Genomic DNA, 10765 nt, shown 5'->3' with positions numbered 1-10765 from the left:
TGGTGGTAACCACTGGAACATTGCCATGTAAACGGGTGTACTTGTAAAATAATTTTACACTCAAAAGATAATCCGTTAATTTTCACAGAAAGTCTGTTGTCTGAGTGATGCTAGAATGCTAGAATTGCTAGATGCTAGAATTCTATCATGTTAAACATAACATCCTGTTAGTCTGATAGAATAGATTGAATATGTGTGCCAGATTTAACAGAATAATCTGCTGCAATAACGGAATACATTCTAGCTTCACTCGGACAACAGACCTTCTGTTAAAATTAACAGATTAATTTTTTTGAATGTACAATAGAATGTTGCCATATACATCGGATGTATAAACGTAAAACTAGTCAGGTAGCCAGAACATTGGCCTACAGTCGCATGTAGCAGTAAAATATTATTGGAGTACAATTTCGGCACATAAATGGATATATAAACACGAAACAATTGGTGGTTACCCGGAACATGGGCGTATAAGTGGAGGTAGGCCCAATAGTAAAATATAGTTAGATTACGACGTCACCATCCACATCGGATGTATATAAACGTAAACCAAGTGGTGGACATCCAGAACATTGGTGTATAAATAGACGTAAGAGTAAAATATTATTACATGCATAGTAGAGCATCGGTATATAGATGTATGTAGACGTCAATAAGGGGTTTGAACACGGCATATTAATGGATCTAAATGTAAAACTGTTCCGCCTTTTACCTTTGATTCACCCAGTTTAAACATATGTATACCTATCGGACCAAAATTAAAGCGATTTCGAGCTTATGACATATTTGAGCCCTTGAATGTATGCATAAAGTGGATAAAACATTACTGTATCTATGCTGTAGTGGTACAATATCTGCTAAGTTTGAGCTTACAGCTTCAAGTATTTTTACTCTTAATGAAGTTTATAGATTTGGACTTCAGACCAAAATGGTTTTGCTGGACAAGTCCCCTAGATCATCACCAAGCAGATATGATACAGCATTAGATTCGACAAGACGATATACATGCGTAGTCTCAGATTTGGCACTGATAAAATCTCGTTTCCAGTACTTACTTATCGTTTTCCTCAACGTTGTACTGATCGAAGGATGCCCAGCGGTATAGCGCGGTACAAAAGCTAATTATAACGGATATAGATATATGTAGGTATGAACAGTCCTGTTAGATATAAGATTGGATACTTACAGTTATGGCCAGCGCTAAAAAGTGTGGGCCTATACACGTTCCTGCTTATAACCATATGATAAAGGACGAAGTGTGGGCCCATAGGCGTTCCCACTTATAACCATTTGATGAAGGAATTAAAAATGACGCAGTTAACAGTGATGCATATACAGATGCACTTCTGCGCACATGAGAATACGGGTCAGTGATTTAACTATCCGTACGTGTTGTAACCACGGTTTCAGAGGGCGACTCTAATCCCAGCATTTTGTTGTAAGCACGTTTGATCTGTGAACAGAGCAAATCATTTACATGTATATATGATGATAATACCCCAGGAAGGAGACGACAAATCTGTTATCATGTTATAATGGATGTATTATAAGGGCAAAACCTGTGTCATTTTGTTCGCTGCAAAATAACAGTTCATGTTTCAGTGTGAACAAATTTTGGTTTGAACAGCGGAAAAACCAGTATGAAATAGCAGTGTTTTCACTAAGCTTTATAAATATGAGCGTCAAGAAATATAGCCATACATCTCTCAAACGGCAGTTACTAAAATATCGCTACCATTGTCTTCAGGCTCTTCTTCCCATTCAGATCCTCGCAAGAGCCTGCTGTTTGATTTACTCAGAAGATGAACGAAAAATAATATGTGCTGTATAAAGGCCGAAATAAAAATGTTATATTGACCCCATTATATATATCAACGCATGAGAATGATGGTTTCGCAACTTATGATTGATCATTAACATGCTGTGGTTTTTGCACGTTTCCTACTGTTGATTCATCAGTTTTGAGATATTAAAAAAACTTTTTCACGATGTAGCACACCGTAAGGTACACAGAAGGCCATCCCGATGTTTCCATCGAAAGGGAAACAACTCCCTGAGCAAGTTCAGTCATAGGTAACAATATCGCCGTTATTGGAGATCAAACTTTCCAGACATAACACAGATTCTAGTGCTGAAAACTGGCCAAAAGCATTCGAGGTTTCGAATTTCTCCATATTTTTCGAATCTTATTTTGAGCACTAGAATCTGTTCTATAGTCAGAAAGTGTAGTCCCTAATGACTATCACATTTTCTAAATGACATATATCTTGCAGCCTGAAATTTCGTCTTGCTGAGTGATGTGTTTGGACGGATTCTCCTTACATAGCCAGAAAGGTACAGCATCATTAAACATCCCTACACATAAAACATCGATAAATCTAGTGACAGTTCGTTTGTTACTATGTTTTTGTGCCTTTTGTTTTTGTTTATGTTTGTTTTTGTCGTGTTGTGTTTAGTTCCATTTAAGCCTGGACGTCAACACGCTGCGTTTGTATGGGTAATCACAACATAATCGGGATGTAGAAGGTAAATGTTAAATTCGGCGATGACGTAAAAAATAGGTCACTGTACAAGGATGGTGTGTCACGCGCATGGGCATTGGCCTGGTGTCTCATTGTACAAGCGTGTTTCGCATTAGAAGCATGTAATTGACGGTTGGCTGGGCAATAATTGCTTGATTTACGGTTAAGTCGGGGTGAAAAAAAGCCTTCTCAGAGCTGACGTCTACTTTCCACATGAAGAAAGCTACTATGTAGTATTTTCAAATGAGGAACTTGTGTGCTATACTTTTTTGGTTAATCAGGTCAAAATATTTGATGTGGACGCCATCAAAATTAATTCATAAATTATTAGGGAGAGAGCGGTGACCAAGTAGTAAAGGTGTATAGTAAAGCTTTTTCTATAGCACGAGACACAAGAGATGCAAGTTCAACAGTTGAGATTTTATATACAGGTTCATCCAAGCTCACTATTCGTGTTACCATGGTGACAACAACCTGTCGACGACTGTGACGGTTTGTCCACATGTTTTGCGCCAATATAGTTGGTGTAAGTGTGTATATAACTAAAAAGATGCCCTGGGTATAGTGGTTTAGATCAATCAGATAAAAAATAAATCAATTAAGGCATAAGACACAGTTTTGTTAATAAGGTACAAGAGTTATATGTCTTTGATTGCTTTCTATGTCCGGAACAGCAATGTTGGTCGATTTTTTTTTTATCTGTGGGCAATACTGATGTGAATTATATTATTAAATCAAAGAGTTTGACTTGGTCACGTATTTGTATTCTGATCGGGCCTCTTCGCCTAGTAGTAGAATAGTTCTTCTGCCCCACTCTATAAATCTGCTGGATAATTTTATCTTTGAACTCAGAATTTTATACTTTTAAACTCAGATTAATGCATTAAAAAAACTAACCATTAACTTAGCTGTAGTTTTGCAAATTATGTTCTTCAAACTTAAACGCCTATCTACGGGAAAGTAATTTAACTTCAATTTTAATTTTTTAAAAATTTTAAAATGTAATTCAGTCTTTGTAAATTACCTAGCTTATTGCTTTAATGCATTTAATTACTGTTTATCACAATACTCAAGAAGGTTTCATGTATAAGATGGCGGTCACTTTTGCAGATGGGGAATACCGCGGTGTCCGGGATAAACCCATAATCTCTGGCAAGTTACCAGCGAACTTACCCACATCTTCTTGTACGGTGATTAAAATACTCACATTTCATTTCGATCATGTTGAACAGAGATAGTCTGTTTCTATTTGTTTAAAGCTCTTAATGTCAAGATATGAAATATCCAAATGTACACAACGATAACTAGCCCATGCCACTCGTTGATAAATCAAGAGTTTCAGTTTGGACACAAGTGCAATTTCTTGTAAAAGAAGGGAAACAATTCGGCCTGAGTTATTATGATTCGTGTGCATTTTGAGTTATGTCCCCTTTATTGTTCTGCACTTAGTACATTAACACGCGACCATCACGAAGGCAGAACAGATCGTATTGTGTTACACATTCTGGCGGTAATCGTCTCATAGGTGGACAAGTAGTAATAATAGTATTAAATGTTTATGGAGACAGTGATGAGAACTTAATCGACTATAAAATTAGTGAGAGAATGGTCTTAGACGCATAAATAAGTCAATACTTGTCTTCTCACTAAATGTCTCGCACAGATTGCTTGTACACAAAATATCCCAGCCACATATAGATTTATTTATTTCAGACCTGTTCAGAATGCTATATCTAGCCTACATAAAATAAGGGAGTATTAAAACTCATTTGATTTTCAACCCATGATATCCTAAAACCGTGACGACAAGTTAGATTGGTGTATGAAGAATGAGGAGAGTTCATTGAGTCACTGTCAGCAGGGTTCCTATCACACCTCAGTGAAACATGTATTCACTGAGTTACTGTCAGTAGGGTCCCTAACACACATCTGTGAAACACGTATTCACTGATTTACTGTCAGTAGGGTTCCTAACACACATCTGTGAAACACGTATTCACTGATTTACTGTCAGTAGGGCTCCTAACACACATCAGTGAAACATGTATTCATTGAGTCTCTGTCAGTAGGGTCCCTAACACACATCAGTAAAACATGTATTCATTGAGTCACTGTCAGTAGGGCCCCTAACACACATCAGTGAAACATGTATTCACTGAGTTACTGTCAGTAGGGTTTCTAACACACATCTGTGAAACACGTATTCACTGATTTACTGTCAGTAGGGTCCCTAACACATATCAGTAAAACATGTATTCATTGAGTCACTGTCAGTAGGGCCCCTAACACACATCAGTGAAACATGTATTCATTGAGTCTCTGTCAGTAGGGTTCCTAACACACATCTGTGAAACACGTATTCACTGAGTTACTGTCAGTAGGGCCCCTAACACACATCAGTGAAACATGTATTCATTGAGTCTCTGTCAGTAGGGTTCCTAACACACATCTGTGAAACACGTATTCACTGATTTGCTGTCAGTCGGTTCCTGACAAACATCAGTGAAACTTGTATTCATTGAGTCACTGTCAGTAGGGTTCCTAACACCCATCTGTGAAATACGTATTCACTGATTTTCTGTCAGTAGGGTTCCTAACACACATCAGTGAAACATGTATTCATTGAGTCTCTGTCAGTAGGGTTCCTAACACACATCTGTGAAACACGTATTCACTGATTTACTGTCAGTAGGGTTCCTGACAAACATCAGTGAAACACTGGGTCATTGTCAGTCGGTTCCTAACACACATCAGTGAAACATGTATGCATGTGTCTGCATATCCTATGCACATCTGGGTCAACATCCGGTCGCATTTAGCTGCTGGAGCTAATTCAGTCCACTAACAGTCGACCGGATAAATTGCTTTCGTTTTAATCATATTTTATTTAATGTTACTATATTATTCCTTCTTCGCTGTTAAGAAGGTCGGGGATATTGTATGATACTCCCTCTTCGCTGTTAAGAAGGTCGGGGATATTGTATGATACTCCTTCTTCGCTGTTAAGAAGGTCGGGGATATTGTATGATACTCCTTCTTCGCTGTTAAGAAGGTCGGGGATATTGTATGATAAATGAGCTACAGCTAATTAGGACTTAATGATTCAACAGCTTTAATTACATACATAGTTTATCAATAACAACAGAGGCATCCGAAGAAGGGAACAAGGACAAGGGCAGCTGTTAGTGGTAGTCTAATCTGCCAGGTATATTTAAACTGACGTGAAGTTTGAATGCAAATTTGGAACTGCATGCACCCAAACCAGATTCAGGGAGCTGTACAGTGTTGATGTGTTTTGACAGTTGTCATGACGTGTTGTTATTAGACTAACTTGTTTGTAATTCCTCCTTCACTTACATTTAGACAACTGTGTTTTTGAGAAATATCAACACATATTGGAATGTGTCCTCAAGTTTTGAATTCTTTATTGCATATGAAAATGTTTAGCCTAGAGTGTGTCAGCCAAATTGATACTCAGCTCAAAAGCCACAATGTACTTAACAACTGAATAGCCACGAATGACTGATCGCTCCACCATTTAGTGTTGTAATACCAGTGTTGTTTTGCCGTGTCTGGCGCCCGGGAAAGAGCTTCTACAGTCGGTGAAGTTGTCTCCGTATAATTTGTAATGTTTTCCCGGATCAATGAGCCTTGAAAGCTAAGCGATGTTTTGGAATGTACTAACCTTATTATAGTACCCGGAAATCAGAGATACTACTCTCCCTATGGCCACAAAGCTTTTAGTAAAATGAAATTCTCCATGTTTTGAATGCGATGTCACATTACTTTTTAAAAACTATCCGTAAAGGGTTTAGAGATGTGGATTAGAGTTGATGGACAATGAGCTCTGGGGCTCTCACTGGTCGTGTTTTCATAATAAATAATGCAATTATCTTTCATTTCTTAGTCTGGTGAAATAATAAACCATTCTATCATTTCACGTTTAACCATGTTGTGAGTTGGACTCCACTCCCGGGACCATTCCGGATTGACGGCCGTGTTCGTGGGGAGTGAGAAGAAGGCTGTTTTGTCCAGCACGGTTTTCATGGTCAGTCATTCGGACATATCCTCTAAGCAAAATCGCACAGTATTAATCCCAAGAGGATCGTCACTGGGAATCAGGTAGCCTCTCGGACTCTCTTACTTCCATATCCGCTCATAAATTTGACGAAAATTGCGAGCCTAGTGTAATTGCCTGTTCTTTCAGAAAAACTTGAGTATATCAACAGTGGCGAATGGTTTAGTCAGTGGATCTGCCTCTCTCTACATATCAGAATAGATTTCTCGACCAGGTTGATTGTGATTGGATATGAACAGGTGATCTCCCAGGGAAAACCACCATGATGAATTGTTCTATGTGATAGCTATTACGTGTCTCGCTGGATTTATGAAAAAAAAATTCGTTTGGTTCCAGACACAAAACAAAAAAGTCCCCATGGTAACTGCGATAGTTCATCAGCGTTTCGCGGATTCCCCAAGCTGGATCTCTAATGGAGAACAAAAGTTAGAATGTAAAGCTAATCTCAGCGCATGTCAATCCGCGATAATGTATTCTGTGAAACTCACCTCACCTATTCTTCATCTTACTAGACAATATATAATATTTGGTTTTCTCCATTTATTTCCTGGAAACAAATTCAAGTAGATAAATTACCAAGACTGTGAACATCACATTTAGCTATATCGTATTTTTATGTCACTAGTAAATTATTCTCTGATAACGTGTTTCTCTCGTAACACGCTCATTCCCCCTGGGTTTACCAGGTTTAACTCAGCACGCAATGTGAAGCGGTGAGAATGTGGTAAAATGACACACAAAACTCAGAGGAAAAGCCGAAACGAACACGCGTACAATGATTAACTGCAAGAATGTTTCTTAGAAGAAAATAACTTTTGTTGAATTTCAGTTGACTATATTTACCATATTCTACCATATCCATATATTTATTTATTTATTTGCTGTTTTAAACCGTATTCAAGAATATTTCACTTATACGACGGCGGCCAGCATTATGGTGGGAGGAAACCGGGCACAGCCCGGGGAAAACCCACGACCATCCGCAGGTTGCTATCAGGCCTTCATATTGATATACGGAATGACATACAATTTTAATATACGAAGTGTGATAAGGCCGTAAAACAGCCAATATATGCTTAGACTCTGGAAACCGGCCGTGAGAAAAACTGTTCTAGTCATTGATTTATTGGTGTTTCATGAATTTTCATGTATATACAGCGGCCATTTTTTTGTTGGTGTGCGAAACCTGAGTTCTCGGTGTAGGTCACTGACCGTTACACCTTTAGTAAAGCAATGCACCGCTTTATATTTGATTTATGTGTTTATCGTGTTTTACACCGCACTCAAGAATATTTCACGACCATCCGCAGGTTGCTGACAGAATTTCCCACGCACGTTTGGAGAGGAAGTCAGCACTGCCTTATCTGGGCTACCGAGGTCTCGCATATTAGGATATCTAGCCTGAATATACAACGGAGACTGATGGTAGGAAAACACTTCACCCATATTTTGCCCAATGTTCTGCTTTTGTAGATAATCTGCTATTATGGGGATGTGTGCAGATAATAAAACATCATCCTCCCTGACATCACTGCAGCCGCAATCAAACACCCTGTACAACGAACTGCATTCGGACCGACCGTCGATTTTATCTGTAATGATGACTTTCGTTCAATATTGAAAGCCTCCTGCTAACAGAGCTGATTAACAAGCCGATAAATGATACAAGTCTACACCAGTTATTGAAAGAATGAAGCAAAACATCTGTGCTACTCTATTTAAATTTACCAAGTTCAGGAATACGATACGGGACACATTGTGTTCCCACTTGTGCCAGCTAAGGTGTGAGTAGCTTTATATTGTGGTGTTACTTCTCGTGTTTCTGAAAAATGATTTGAAGTACAACAAATGCTCTGAGCTGGAAATGTGCCAAAGATAAACAGCAAGGAATTCTATACAGCAATATTACCCTGTACGTCATTAAAACCATGAAGACCGTAAAAGCATCTATTCTTCGCCAGCATGAATTGATAACGACATAGGCCTATAACCTGGCTGGACTTGTTTGTGGCGATATGTTACGGATAAAATATTGTGAGATTTGGAGGCAATTTGTCAGAGTCATGACATAAATGGTATAATATTATGGTCGTATCCAGTAGCAAGACCCTACGCATTCCTATCCTATGACTGTAGTTTGCCAACCGTCCTTGGGGTGATACATTACTTCGTGTCTTCGTCGTCTCCAGGTTATGTATCATAGTAATAAACTAACCAGTATCAGTCTAATGGGTTCAACGAGGGAATAACCGGTACCTGAATTAATTAATCGTCTAAATATCGTGATGCAAACTGACACTTCAATAGTCTACAGGATCGAATAACATCGTTCAGCTGAATTAAAGCAGTGAATATCTCCCTTGGATTCATACGGAGTTTCCCAAATCACAACACTGATTCGTGTATTACGGTCATTTACTCTAGTTATCTGGGAGAAAACGCCGATTTACATAGGATACAGAACGGCAGTCACATGGATATAACAATAGTACAGGACCAACTTCTCTTTAACAACTAACGAAGTAGGTGAAGTAAGCGCAAATACGTTTGTTTATTATTCAGTCAGGCTCGAGATTGTAACAGTACTGCTTTTGTCCTTATTATTAGTACTGAACACTCGAATGCCGTGCACTTATACGAAACAAGAGCTGTTATCAGTATACAATCACACATATCAAATAATCAGCAACATTCCGATGTGTGCTCTACTGAACAATGCACACATTGTTTGTAAATTGGACACATTGTTATCTATTATTAGCTGATAGGATTCTATCGTCGTATGGGACAACAAAGATAGTTTTAAGTCCGCTGTTGGAGGTCCGGGAGGAGGGAGAGGGTATGGTCCTATATCAGGACCCCAGAAGCTTCCATTTTCACCACAGTTATGCCAAAGCGAAAAGCAATACGTGATTTCCTTATTGTCGTGGAAATGTAGATATCTCGACAACTGATAGTAATACGCCAATTTAAGACTGCAAGCAAATGATGGCCTCACCCTGATAGAGACCAAAATTTTGCACGTCACTCAGACAGACTATTCCTTTTCCTTCCTTACCACACGAGCACATGGCCTGGTCACACAGCCTGATCGTGTGCTAATCACCACACGAGTACATGGTGTGGTCACACAGCCTGATCGTGTGCTAATCACCACACGAGCACGTGGTATGGTCACACAGTCTGATCGTGTCCTAATTACCACACGAGCACGTGGCATGGTCACACTGCCTGGTCGTGTCCTAATTACCACACAAGCACATGGCACACTGCCTGGTCGTGTCTTCCTTACCACACGAGCACATGGCCTGGTCACACAGTCTGATCGTGTCCTAATTACCACACGAGCACATGGCCTAGTCACACAGTCTGATCGTGTCCTAATTACCACACGAGTACATGGTCACACAGCCTGATCGTGTCCTAATTACCACACGAGCACATGGCCTGGTCACACAGCCTGATCGTGTCCTAATTACCACACGAGCACATGGCCTGGTCACACAGTCTGAGCGTGTCTTTCTTACCACACGAGCACATGGCATGGTCACACAGCCTGATCGTGTGCTAATTACCACACGAGCACGTGGTATGGTCACACAGTCTGATCGTGTCCTAATTACCACACGAGCACATGGCCTGGTGACACAGTCTGATCGTGTCCTAATTACCACACGAGCACATGGCATGGTCACACAGTCTAATCGTGTCCTAATTACCACACGAGCACGTGGCATGGTCACACAGTCTGATCGTGTCCTAATTACCACACGAGCACGTGGCATGGTCACACAGTCTGATCGTGTCCTAATTACCACACAAGCACATGGCCTAGTCACACAGTCTGATCGTGTCCTAATCACCACACGAGCACATGGCATGGTCACACAGTCTGATCGTGTCCTAATTACCACACGAGCACGTGGCATGGTCACACAGTCTGATCGTGTCCTAATTACCACACAAGCACATGGCCTGGTCACACAGTCTGATCGTGTCCTAATTACCACACGAGCACATGGCCTGGTAACACAGCCTGATCGTGTCTTCCTTACCACACGAGTACATGGTGTGGTCACACAGCCTGATCGTGTGCTAATCACCACACGAGCACATGGCATGGTCACACAGTCTGATCGTGTCCTAATTACCACACGAGCACATG

The sequence above is a fragment of the Liolophura sinensis genome, chromosome 6, assembly GCF_032854445.1.
Source record: "Liolophura sinensis isolate JHLJ2023 chromosome 6, CUHK_Ljap_v2, whole genome shotgun sequence".
NCBI lineage: Eukaryota > Metazoa > Mollusca > Polyplacophora > Chitonida > Chitonidae > Liolophura > Liolophura sinensis.
This window is presented reverse-complemented; position numbering follows the sequence as displayed.